Source organism: Amblyomma maculatum, chromosome 7 (genome assembly GCF_055883805.1).
Source record: "Amblyomma maculatum isolate TAMU_Amacu chromosome 7, ASM5588380v1, whole genome shotgun sequence".
Taxonomy (NCBI): domain Eukaryota; kingdom Metazoa; phylum Arthropoda; class Arachnida; order Ixodida; family Ixodidae; genus Amblyomma; species Amblyomma maculatum.
This window is the reverse complement of record NC_139350.1, coordinates 6,122,560-6,136,151: the sequence shown is the minus strand read 5'-3', so window position 1 is coordinate 6,136,151 and position 13,592 is coordinate 6,122,560. Positions and strand designations below refer to the sequence as shown.

Genomic DNA, 13,592 nt, shown 5'->3' with positions numbered 1-13,592 from the left:
AGACCGAAAGCTTGTCTCATATAACATAGCTAACCAAGGTATACCTTACAGCATTGTGTTGATTTTTATGGTGCATAAGTGACTAATGCTACCATGCACCAAGAACAAGGTTTAATGTAGTTATTTTGTGTGTAATTACTAAAATGTTCTTTAGGATGTAGCTTGTTTAGGAACATTTTAGGAAACCAAAAATGCAGGAAATTTGCACGTCTCTCCTAGGATCATGCTGGGATGGAAAGGGATCTGTTGCAAAATTGTACAAAATGTTTCCTCTTATTTTCTCGACTCTGGCGCACTTGTAAGATATGGTTTATTGTTAGTTCATCTCCACACTCCTTGCATATTGGTTTATCCTCTTTCATAAGTATGAAGCTGTGTGTGAGGTGTGGGTATGTGTTTTGTGAAGATGACCTAAAATGGCCTCCATGTTGTGTTTTTGATTACTGCATGATTTCCATTTCTTAATGACAGGTTTGACAAGTATAGTTTGTAGTTTATTTCAATGTTTCAAAAATCCTGCCATTTCACTCTCACTTTTCTTTGTACAAGCTTCTTGGTATCTTCATGCAGCATATTCACCCTCTGTAATTTAGCATTGCGTCAAGGTAACCTGGTTATTTCTTTTCATCACCTTTCAAGACAACTGTCCCGATTTCATAAAGTGTAGGGTTTCTGACGACAGGAACTCCTTGGAAGTCATAGAAATAAATGAGACCCACAATCATGAGCTACCTAGGGTATGCATATACATGTCCATCGCTCAGTGGAATGGTGTCAGTACGCTGTTAGAACAGGTCTTGTGGTAACAACAACCATTGTCTGAGGTGGTCCTTTAATGGGCATTGAAATGCTATGTAACTACAGGTACTGATAGAACTCGATCACGTTATGTGATGATGCGATCCTTGCATGCATATAGGTATACATTGGAGTATCTGCAGTGCACCACTTGACCATTTGCCACCAGTTTGTGTGAAAATGTATTTTTCATGCATGTTAACCAGTATTTAACAGATGGCCCTGTGCACAAGCCAAAAGTGCCACGAGCCAAATGTCACGAGGCCACACGACATGGCAGGAGCTGTTAAGTCAAGCTTACAAAGTTATATTTGAAATATGTTCTGGGACGTTTCAGCTCCGATCAAGAAAGGTTACTCCTAGGCCATGGAGGCATGTTTGTAGTTTGGTTAACGTGAGGCTTAGAGAGGTCTATGCCAGGTTGTCTATCACATAACAGGGCAGCCTACGACCATATGCTAATGAGTATATCTGAGGTGACAGAGACATGAATTAAGGAATTAGTAATTAAGTTTGTAGCAAAAGGCATGTAAGTTAACGGGAATCCACAGTGGGATCTGCAGACAAGAACCATAAATGCTGGTGCATTATACCCTTACAGATGGAGATTAGGAGTCTCCCTAATTTTTGATCTGCTCAAAGCTTGTCATTTCCTTTGTTCTTCCAGGTGAGAAAGATGTGAAAATGATAGCATCGAAAATTCCAGAGACCATCGTTAACAAGGATGATGATCCCAACAGCGTAAAAAGGAATTTCAGAAAAGATGGGAGACTAGTAATGCTGGCAACAGTTGAAGCCAAGTGGAAAGGCATGAAATTGAAATGCAACATATGCAGAGGTATGTTGCGAGACGACCAGTCTGTGGTGTACGACGTCTCCGTTAATTTCATCAAGTGATTGGCCAAAGCAGATGGGGCTTGTGGTTTTGTGATAAGTGCAGTGTAGTAGCATAGATGCAACCTTGCCCATTATTAATTGGAGTGGAGTAAGTGCATTGTTTTGTTTTTGTAAGATGTTCATGGTTTCCATGCAAATGTTATGAGAAATTTTTTCCTAGAGAATGTTTGCTGAAATGTGAATATAATGTGCAATAAAACTAGTGTTTTCTTGCTATTTACTTTTCCTTGTATACATTAGTTCTGTGAAGAAAACCACAGGCTAGAAGGAAATGTAATGGCATGCATTTCGATACTTGGCCCCGTTGTGCTGGCTCAGTAGAGTGCTTGGCTGCTGAACCGAAAGATGCAGATTTGGTTCCAGCCACAGCAGGGGCATTTCAATAGAGGCGAAACAATAGGCCGTCATGCACCGTGCGGTGTCAGTGCATGTAAAAGAACCCCAGGTGGTCGAAATTATACCGGAGCCCTCAACTATTGTGTTCCTCATAGCCGTAGTTATTTTGGGATGCTAAACCAGATATATATCACATCGTACTCTGAGTAAGATGCTATTCATGGTCAGTTAATCATACACTAAATGATTCATTTTTTTCTGCATGGTACAGCAGCTGTTGTACAATTTTATTTTAGCCTTCATGAAGAATATCACCCTGGCTCCACATGGCCTTCTGTTGACCCTTGATATGCGTCACAATCACACACCCGAGTATGTATTTGTCTAAGGGCACCTATGCATGCAAGGAGGGGACCGTTACTTTCCATTTGTCAGAACTGAAATGCACGATCCACATCATTTCTGTAATTCAACTGCCTGCTATTTGAACTGTCCAGCATTGATGCAAGTTTCAAAGAACTGCAATTAGCAAATTAATCCAAGCAGGAAACCATGCCAAGAACTGCTTCGGTTTCATCTTTAACAACTGTTTGAGAACTAAAATTAGCCAAATGTTGCAAAACATAGATGAGAGGTTACAAAATCTAAAAAACAATGCAGCCTACCTGTGGCATGTAGGGTTTCACATCCTAAAGTGACATATGTAGCTATGAAAAATACCGTAGTGGAGAGCTCCAGACTAATTTGACTGCCCGGGCTTTGTACTTTGCGTTGACATCTTGCAGGAAACAGAAGCATTTGCATTTCACCTGCACCACAGTGCGACTGCCATCACTGGCATTAAACATCACGACCTTGGGGCAAGTGGCCGAACGTGCCACTAAGATGTCGCAGCGTCTACGTACATGCTATACACGTCAACCTTTCTAGCATTAAAGCTGTCACATGCATGGCAGATATTCATGTTCAGCTTTGGACTGACAAGTTTAAAAGTGTACTATTTGTATTTGTCTAGCATGAAAAACAAAAAAAAAAAAAACTAAGGAAAAACGAAAAAAAAAATGAACATATGTTGAAAAAAGCACTGTCATTAACACACAAAGCATATTCGTTCCTTTATTAATGATAAAGTGGCCTTCAACAATAGTACAAAGCCTGAACATTTAGGAAGGTGCTGTGCCAGGCAGCTATTTTAAAGAAACCTGAACCATTTCACCTTTAGTAATGTGCATCCCGACGGTGTGGGCTGGGCACTTATTTTTCGGTCCACTCCAACATGCGAAAACTGCATCATTTGCATTCCCATTTTCCGAGTTTTGAGCTCTATAGTGCAGGCTAACAAATTGTCGATGACTTCTTTTCGTCTGATTGTTGCACAGCGCGTGTAAATAAATTACCACTGCACCTAATAAACACTGACATGCACGTGCAACATCGCCGATCATAAACGGACACACTGATGTCCGTCTGGACATCGGCGCACTCTTCGTAGTCTCACACAGCACTCTAGTAGGACGTAATCCGTACATCACAGCATCTCACGGTAAGCACAAACCACACCTCCAACAAACACGAATGACGCGATGCTTGGGCTAGAGACACGCCAGCGGCACCCAGCTTTTTCAGCGCCGCTTGTATATGTACTACGTAGAACTTGCGGCACCAAACCTCAATGCGAGCAGAAAGCGATGCGTTACGTGACGCATCTCATCACAGATAGAAGTGACGAAACTTTGAAGAATCAAAACTACATAACTACATAACGACCGTCGTAGACGTCTAATCCACATGATAACGAGGACCAAATGAGCGGGGCGTGCGGGCCGCGGGCTGGCCGTCAACACCGCGATTACATGCGCTTGCGCTCTGGTCGTGCTTGCCACCCTGCCGCGGTCCAACTCACGTAAACCTGTCATCATGCCATCACGTAGTATATCACCCATTCTAGGCACTATTCTTGCCACTGTACTATTCTTTGTAATTTCACATTTCACGCATGCAGTATGTTCTTGCACCTCGCACGTAGTACACCTCATACCAACTTCGATTTGGCTACATATGGCTACCATGTTGTTGCTTCACAACCACATCTGAGTCCGGCTTTCCCGACGGATCCCAAGGCCCATATCGGAGAAAAATGCGTTGGGTCCGTCGGAAGAACCCTACCGATCGGGTCCGTCCGCCGTACCTCTGAAAAATATTTCCCGGATCCGTCCGTCGTATCCCGAAGAAAAAACGCACCGGGTCCGTCGGACGTACCTTTAAGACCATTGATCGGGTCCGTCCCGACGTACCTTTAGCCACAGCCTTTTTTTAAAGCAATATTGACGTCAGTCTGCGAGGAGGGTTCACTGCGCAATAAAAACTTGAGATTTTTTTTTTTTTTTTAAAAGGAAAAGCTTACTAGCCCCATTACGCGAAAATCCGGTCGCCGGCGTGTGGATCCGATGGCACCCTAAAAAAAAACTTCAGGTGCTCACAGAAGCAAGTGTGACAGATACTGCGCTTTCCCTTCCTGTGAACCAATTATCAAGGCGAAAGCCTTTCTGGGCTGAATGGTGAGAACCTCGCGTCGACGAGATTTGTCCACGAGATGTGTCAGTGGGATTCCGTGAGTGACAGATATACTGGCGCCTTTCCTTTCCTGTAAGGTGAACTTTGCTGACGCCGGTTATGTTGGACGAGGGGCGTGCGATGTACCGTGTGCAGCAGCAACGCTCAGGCATTTCTCCACTGCAGATTGTGCGGTGCTCTCGTAACTTTTTTTGCGAGAGTTGTATATCTTTTCACCCATTCGATCACCAACGAAAGTACGCTGTAAGCCGCGATCATGACGCCGCTTTTTAGGGCGAACACCTCTACGGTTGCTTTTTAGACACGCTCCGCATAAAGCCCCTGTCGCTCTGCACGTATGCAGGCGCACCGAGACGGCTGGTCCGGAGGGAGCGCTCACCCGCATCCGTCGTCTCGCAGGAAAGTTAATAATAGCCGCGAGGATCTTCACGGCCGACGGCCAGTTACAGTAGTTCACGGCGATTTTCATGCGCACGAATCGGCTCCTCAGCGCATCGAAAAGTGCATGTGTTGCAAAGGGTTTGCGATTTGAGCGACTGCCTCCTAGCAAAGAAGAGAACTGTCCATGTTTCCAAAGGTCGTCACACACTGTGATTTCCTAATGCTTAAATTAACTTGGCGACAGCTAGTCTGGCACCCGTTCCAACGACATTGTACACAAAACGACCTTAGCTGCACGGCTTTCGGGCTACTTGCCACTATTCTGCGCGCACGCTTTGTGCTGATATCAGGGACTCCGGTACCGGGGGGTGGGGGGGGGGGGGGGGGGGGGGGGGGGGGGTGGCAGTCGCCCACCCCCAACTTTTATTCTGAGGGGGCGGCGCCCCTTCCACTGTAAGCTGCCACTTAGTTGTTAGCAGCGAATCAAGAATCTTGGGAAGAAGATTGTTTGGCGCACTCGTGACTGCGACAAAATGACTGAAACATCTAAAATAAAAATATAAAACCTTTTTCTCGGATGACGTTTCTGGACAGAACATTCTTGTCTACCTGGGCTTGCTAAGCGATGATATAAGCAGTTCTTCAAAACAAGGTCATTGCCTTTTGCCCTTGCATGTTCAGTGGAGTGTGAAAATTGAGATTGCAAGAATAGGGCACCAGCAAACATAACAATTTCTTCTTGCAAAAGAATCTGAAGGCAAGTTGTTGGGACCATTAAACAACCTTTTGTTGGCTCCCTGAAGTTTTGCATTTTTCGTAAACCAGCTTTTCGATTGCTTGAACTTGAGTCATGTTGGTAATTTTGAGTGAGTATAGTAATGGGTATTTTGAAAGTATGATGTGCGATAGCGTTTTAGAAGGCCGTATTTGCGAACAATTCATGGCCTCATTCTTCGTTAGGGGTAAAACATGCTTTCAAATTACGTAAAACTAAACTTACAAAGTGTAAATTTGAGGCTAAATTTATTTTAAAAATTAAGATAAAATAATAAAATAAAATAACAAAACAAAACCAAAGTAAAAATAAAATCAAGATTACCTGAAAAAAAAAAAAACAATTAGAACCTGACAAAATTTGCCCCCCCCCCCCCCCCCCCCCCCCATTAGAAAATAAGTTCCGGAGTCCCTGGCTGATATGGGTGCTCGACGGTACTGTGTAAACTGTGAAAATATCTGTGCTTTCAGGCAGCTGTCACTTCCAGAATACCTTTCTGTTTGTTTATTTTTATTTCCTGCTAGCTATGTGACCTATGTCTGCAATAAGTATCTGTGCGATGAATCGGTCGACTGAACACAACTTCTCTGTGTGATGGGCTAAACCCTTTATCACCACATTGGGTCTTTTTTCAAAAAAGATAATAATCTGAGGTGATGCCAAAGTAAAAAAAGTACAGTATGGCGGGAGGTTCTGCTTACGAAAAAGGCACACCATATGCAAATATGCCTCATGATATGGACCCTTTGGTGTACCTAAGACATGTTGAGCATAAAAACATATTTGGTTAAAAAGAAAGAAAATAAATCTGGGAAATTATTGTGATTACAATCTGCTTTCTTCCTGCATAACATGGATGAGTTAAGTTCATTGGACAACTGCTTAGACATATGATGTGATGTAGGCTTTATACTGACATGATACTGTTACGGAATTGCACACATTACATCCCAGTACTTGTTGCTTTGACAGCTCTACTCTCACCAGACTACACGCCAACTCAGTTTTATCGGTATTGAGTAGCTATTCAGCTGCATTTCTTTGCTAAGGTGCACCAATTGAGATATTTCCAATGCCATCAAAATCAGATGTCGTCGATGCACATGTAGTGCCTATTTGTTGCTTTCATTTTGCTGTTACGCCCATGATTACTTGCCTGCTGAGTGATATCGATGGTGGGCATGCGCAAACCTTACGTTTTTCGACAATGTAGGATGCATTAGATTTCTTTAGTCCTTGTTGCATTTGCTGCTCGCCTAAATTTGTTCGCACTTTGCACAGTGATCAACTGGGTTTTCTGGTGCACATATCAGTTCACATCTGTTGTATGGCCACCACTGTACATGGTCTCATACCACATTTGCAAAGATTAATTACCTTATTTTTTTATCGTGTTAAGCATTATCACATGGCTATTCATTCTATAATGCTGATGTCGATTCATTCTGAAAGCTCAGAGGCATGGATGTAACATCTGACTTGTTGATACTGAGGTCACATGTAACATAACCTGAATTCATTCCTTTTCTGCTTGGATTGGATTTGCTGTTTGCATTCACAGATTCACTGCTTTGCATTGCACCTATGCAGACTGTTACCTTAGCATTGCAGGATAAGGTTATAACAGAATGGTTGCAATCTAAGCAGGCAGCTTCATCAGGGGTAGAAGTGCTGCTTCAATTGCTCCATTCTGCTCCAAACTGCTTTCCCTGCTGCATTCTACTCCAAAATGCAATACTGCTCCAAAACTGCTCCAAACTGGCTGTTTTGATGCAAGTTTAGCTGAACATGGAAACAATGTCATTGCACCAGTAGCAGAGATATAAAACATCTTGCACCTGGCTTAATACAAATGAAATTTTTGTAAGGGAAAGAAGCATGGAGCATAATAAATATTTGTTTGCAAGTAAATTTAGTATGAGCCACCAGCGATTGGAGATAATTGCAAAAACAAAATGCATTGTGCATGTGATGTAGCACCTCCTCTGTCTTTTGAATCGCAAGTGGAGAGAAGAGAGATCAGCAAGCAAGGCAGGTAGCACAAACTTCTGTGAATCGTTAGGAAGAACACTTGTTCGAATTCAAAAACTGCATGAGTTATTTTAATGCTTCTGCTGTGAAAACAAGCAGGTACTTCACCATCGAGCCTCTTTGTCAGTGAAAAGCTTGCCAGGCCTATGGGTTATGGGTTGGTATGCCAAAGCTGTCAATCACTAGGGAGCTTCTCAATAGTTGGAAAGGCATACGGGCTCTGTCGCCAAAATATTAAAAATGGGCACTAGCATTGCTCAAGCAAAGAATGGACTATTGGCAGGAGGCAGTGAAGTAAAAAAGCTGTAAGATGGACAGGCTATCCTTCAATGCCATCTATCTATATCCCAAAGCTGTTCCGAAATTCCCGAGCCTGCGTCCACTCCTGTAGACCTCCGCCATATTTACAGGGGTGGAAGCAGGCTCAAGCATTTTGGAGCAGCTCAGGGAGCAGTAATAAAGCCATTTTGGAGCAATTTTGGAGCAGTAAATAAAGTTTGGAGCATGTTCCTAGGGTGAAACTCTTAAAAAATTTTCTATTCTAGTCATGCAAAAATATCCAGTCCGATTCCCTTCTATTTAACGCGGAACACAACTAGCAGCAAACGGAATGCTTGCTTCTACATTTCATACCAGAACAATGAATCTGACTAAAAGTTTTTCACTTTTTTTACTTGACAGTTTCAAGCGTAGTGTCCACTACTTTGATGCGCTCAAGCTGCAAGCACCACCATTATTGTGGCATCAATGAGCAGCAAATTTCTACTCTCTACCTTGTGCACATTCTTTATGATCTCATGTCTGAGCTAATAAATTCATGGGCACGGGTCAGTAGTGCCTTCACAGAGGATAGACGGCGTTCTTTTGCTTCATAGCTCTCTGCCAGTGGCTCCTCACGTTTTCAACTGAGCGACGCTGACGCTTCCTTAATTTAAACACGTTTGTGATAGGCCCTGTATAGCTTTTCAAAACACTTGAGAACATTTCTTCTGACTGGCACCTTTGTGCATCACCTTTTTATGTTTCAAGTATGCTTATGTTGGACGGCTTGACAGGCTCGTTCCTAACAGAGGCTCGATGGTGAAGTACGTGCTTGCTTTCGCATTTCAACCATTAAAAAAACTCTAGTAGCTCTTTGTATTGAATCAGTTTCCTAACGGCTCAAAGTAGCCCATGGTGACTGCTTCATTCGCTGCTCTCACTTCTGTCTCTCCCCCGGCGATTCAAAAGGCTGGGAGGACGTGCTATGTCACATGCACAGTGCACTTTTTTGCAATTAATTCTCTTCAATCAATATACTAAATTTACTTGCAAACAAATATTTACTATGCTCCATGTTTCTCCTCTCACAAAATATTATTTGTATTAAGCCCAGTGCAAGATGAGTTACATCTTTGCCCCCAGTGCTGTAACATTGTTCCAGTGTTCTGCTAAATTTGATGTCAGAACATCGAGGCAGCCAGTTTTGAGCAGCTTTAGAGCAATATTGCGTTTTGGAGCAGGATGGAGCAGGAAAAGCAGTTTGGAGCAGAATGGAGCAATTGGAGCAGCGCTTCCATCCCTGTATTTACAAATGGACAAGACGATCGAGGTTGTGCTGTAGTCGTCTGCGATCCTACAGTAGGCAAAAAGCACGGGAGCGGCACTAGCACCAAGCTTGTCAAGGCGCATTATTGTGGTCTGAAGGCATCTTTTTGGCAGATAAAATATCCATGTGCTCAGGAATTTATTAGCCCAGGCATAGGATCCAAAAGGATCATGTAATAGCCCATATATCTGGGGGCTTTGAGGTGTATTCTAAATAAATAAAATAAAGTAGATATCCACAAGATAAGGAGCGGAAATGTCATGCCCATTAATCTGAACTCTAAATTTGTATCGCTGCAAAAGCGCATCGAAGTGGTAGGCTGGACATTTGAATCTTTCAAGTCAAAATAGGTGAAAGCATTAGGTTAGACTACATGTTCAGTTATGAAGCGCACCAGTAAGCATTACGTTTGTTTCTAGTCTGTTCCAAGTTTTTGCTAAGGTCGGTCTGTGTTATATCATATACCTTTACATGCTTTGACCGTTTGTCATGTCAGAAATGAGTGCGAAGTTGCAAAGGCATTGAACTTGCATAAAAAGGAATTAGATTTGGAATGTTGCATTTCCGAAAAATAAAATTGCAATGATCAAAGGCGTTTGACCTTAGAAACGTGTTCCAGAACATAATTCAAATGCTCCACAACTCGTTTCGTTGCTCCAAAGCTGTTTCAAAACGGCTTTACTACTGCTCCCAAAGCTGCTCCAAAATGCTCGAGCCTGCTTCCACCCCTGCTTAATTCATTTTGTGCAATGACTAGCAAATGAGCTGCCAAGCCTTGCAGTGGTGACTTACTGCTAACTATTTTAACATAATAAAAAGTGATTTGGGAACCAGAGAGCGGGAGCTGAAGGACTCATTGTGCCTCACAGTTTATGGGTTCACAAAAATATTGTGCACAGTGGAGTGAACGGTATGATGGCAGTTTCACAGAGTAACAGCCATGTAATTCGGTCTGTTTCACTTTCCTACTCAAATACAAACAGCCTTAAAAGCCCTCGCACACTATAATATAAACCTAGCTACCACGGTGGCAGTTTTGTTTGCAAGCATTTATGCGCTTATTAATGAAAAATACATGGGTCACAAGGCACCAATAGGCTCTTGTTTATTGTCGAAACAGCAAACTTCTATGTTAATGAAGTGTAAAGGCACTGCAAGTTCCATCTGCAGAAAATCTTTTCGTAATATGAGTCGTGCATGTTCATATCAACAGGGTCCATGTTAACGAGGCATAGCTGTATATGTGAACTTATTTCTTTTTTAGTTATGGTAATGACACAAACAGCCAGGCTGTGTGTTTTTAAACTGTGGGCCTCAAGAAGGACATTTCTCTCTGGAAAGTGTACAAGATAAATTACAACACTGTGTTTCATGGAACAAAAATTTGTTGAGTGGAAAATATGTCGGCTTAACCTGCTCTTAAAACTTCTGCACAACATATTAAAATGGGTCTTGTGGAGCTTGCAAAAACACTGCTGAAGGACACGGACAGTAGGAAAAAATAAATGCAATTGTACTAGGTAGCAATTCTTGTTCTCCTTGTTTCTTCATGCAGTTTCCTCTTTTCTTTTTCCACAAGCTATCCCTACGGTGCACTTGGATTAAGCCCTTTAGAATTTAAGCAATGTGGCGACAGGACAAAGTACAGGAAGCAGTGCGTATGTGTACTTGTAACGCACACTGTAGTTACCCACCTCATATACAATGGCCTCAAAGTGCTGCTTATTCTCATCATGATCCCAAAAGCATGCACCCCCTTTCAATACAAAGCATCTCATAAGAGACTACAGAACTATTTGAGCATTGCATATGGCACACACATCATTTATACTGACTCTACCTATGTAGGCTCAATACATTACCAACCTGTAGAAAGAATGTATTACATTGGCAATCAAGGATAGCTCTTCGTTTCATATTGAGTACAATGTATGCTGTGTAGTAGATTTCTAGAGATAGCTCTTGAATCCATTTAACAGCAGTGACAAATGACAGTGAAACATTCTTCACGTCACTGAAGAGGCATATTGAACAAAATTCTAAGCAGTAGTAATGTTGATGAAGCCAATTTTTGAGGCCTCTCTCTAGAGTGCAAGCAGATGCCAGAAGCAAAGGTTCTGTAGTAGATGAAAAGGCTGCAGAATTTCTGCTAGTTTGTTTAGGAGAACATTGTTACATGCTGTTGTACGAGTTTCCAATGTGCAATGTGACCAAAGTGCACATTGCACACGAAGTGCACAAAGTGACCAAAAACGCAGTCCATAGGTTTTCTACCCGCAAGTTTAACTCCTCGCTGCTTTCACAGGAAAAATATTAAAATCAATCCTTGGTTACTCATTGAAAACTTAGGCTATTGTTATCAACATGTGCAAAATAGGTGCTATATGATATTACATAGCTGCCTCAGAATTAAAAGGTGTCACAGAATCCCGGAGCGTTTTCGCCCAGAATGCTGATGATAGATTTTCTGCAGTACGGGTCCTTAGCATTAATACGGCATGAAAATGGCATGTACAGGTGCCCGAAAAGTAATACGGAGCATGCGAGCGGTGGCCGAAATGAAAAAAAGACTGCATGCCAACGCGCTCTAGCAGCAGATGCGCGGCAAAAAGCGAGTGTAAACCTTTTTTTTTTTTTTATAATCCTCTCAGAATATGGCAAAAAAAAAAAAAAATGTAAAAGAACGAGAGAGGGAGACCGGACCAGAAAATCTTTGCCAGGCTTAATCCAGTTTAAGATATAAGAAAAGGAGCTAAACGGAAAAAAAAAAAAAAAAGAAATACATAATTTAGAGGAAAAAACGTGGATGTAAAAAAAATATATGTACAATACCTCGCAGATATAAAAGCAAACAAGGAACACAACTACCTATTTGCAACAAGTAGTTCTAAGAAATGCAAAAAGGACAAAAGAAACAAACAAAATACGAGAGAAGAGAAGCACAAAAAGATAAAGAGGTCAAGGAAAGAAGGAGGCACAGAAGAAAACGTCCGTGGGTAGCCAGAAACTGCAAAAGAAGAGAGAAACGAAACACAAAAATTGTGCATTAAGGATTAGCCAATACACAAAAAATATAACTTTAAATTGAATACACTAAGCAGTGAGCACACTACCTTGAAAAAAAAAAAAAAAAAAAAAAAAATCCGTAAAGCGATTACCAAAGTCAGCAATGAAATGAGAAAAAAAAAAGCATTAAAAAGTGTCGCGCATACAAAACAAATGGAGGCACAAAGACGCACAGAACATCACGCATGAATTTCTTGATAGCTTGAGAGGACGTCCATTACTATGAAATTATAGAATAAAATTCCATCCAAATCGGGTGGGAGAAAGCTGTATATTACATACACTGAAAAAAAAATGCCTGAAATGTGAAAATATAATATACCAGTTGACGAAAATATTTAAGATAACATGAAAAGGAAAAATGCAGATAAATGTACACAGGCACATCCGGCTGACACATCTCAATAACTTGATGCTCGCGTTATCACCGCCAAGAGTGAAGCTCCTCAGTGCTCGCCAGGGGCACTTTCAATACATCATGAAAGGGTTTGTCTTGTTCGTGCCATGTAGAAAGTTGGTGTTCGGCAGCTTGTGCTTTTTGCTTTTCAGGAATGCCACCATTTTCAGCCTGCGTGATCACCGTGCTTCGCTCATCGCTTCGTGGCGAGTTTGTGACTATGAAAATAGAGCAAACTTAGGACGCAAGACGGAAGACGAGACACAGGCTCTGATCCAACAACTGATCGTCGTCACCTGATCATTTTCCCTTTCTGCGTCCACTGTGAAGTTTGCGCTGTTTATATTGTGATGAACAACGAACTAGCTCATGATGTGTTCTGCGAGTTTGTGCAAGAGTTATAGAATACAAATGCTCGTCCATCACTTTAGCAAGTGTAGTCAACTTTTCCTTGGTTCAAGCAAGCACATGAAAAAAGAATAGCACTGTTTCCTTTCTGACACCAATTTGTACCTTTATATGTTTCACCTTTTTTTGTCGAGTGTAAGAAAGTGAATTTGTGTTGACAAAATTGGTCTTGAATTATTAGCCCACTTGCTATGTCGTTGAGCATTTCTTTTTGTCAAAGATAGCACATGCATGCTATTGTGTTTTGTTTTTCATGCGTTGCCAAACTGTTGCACGAGCGTTTATACTTGTCAGCGCACAAACTCGCCGCCAAGTGAAGAGCAAACTTCGGCTGTTACGCA

General features: G+C 41.9%; 1 protein-coding gene across 4 annotated transcripts in view; it reads right to left on the bottom strand.

Annotated features, from left to right (window-relative positions):
* Positions 1-13,592, bottom strand: part of LOC146182647 (serum amyloid A protein-like) — a 123,638-nt gene that overhangs the window by 29,478 nt on the left and 80,568 nt on the right. Inside the window, exon 7 of one of the 4 annotated variants that reach the window (XR_014708624.1) lies at positions 10,071-12,387. The exons of 2 other annotated variants lie outside the window; for them this stretch is intronic. The gene's annotated coding sequence lies outside the window, so the exon portion shown is untranslated. Of the gene's footprint in view, positions 1-10,070; positions 12,388-13,592 lie in introns of those variants that run through there. One more of the 4 variants, XR_014708629.1, reaches the window with a different exon arrangement.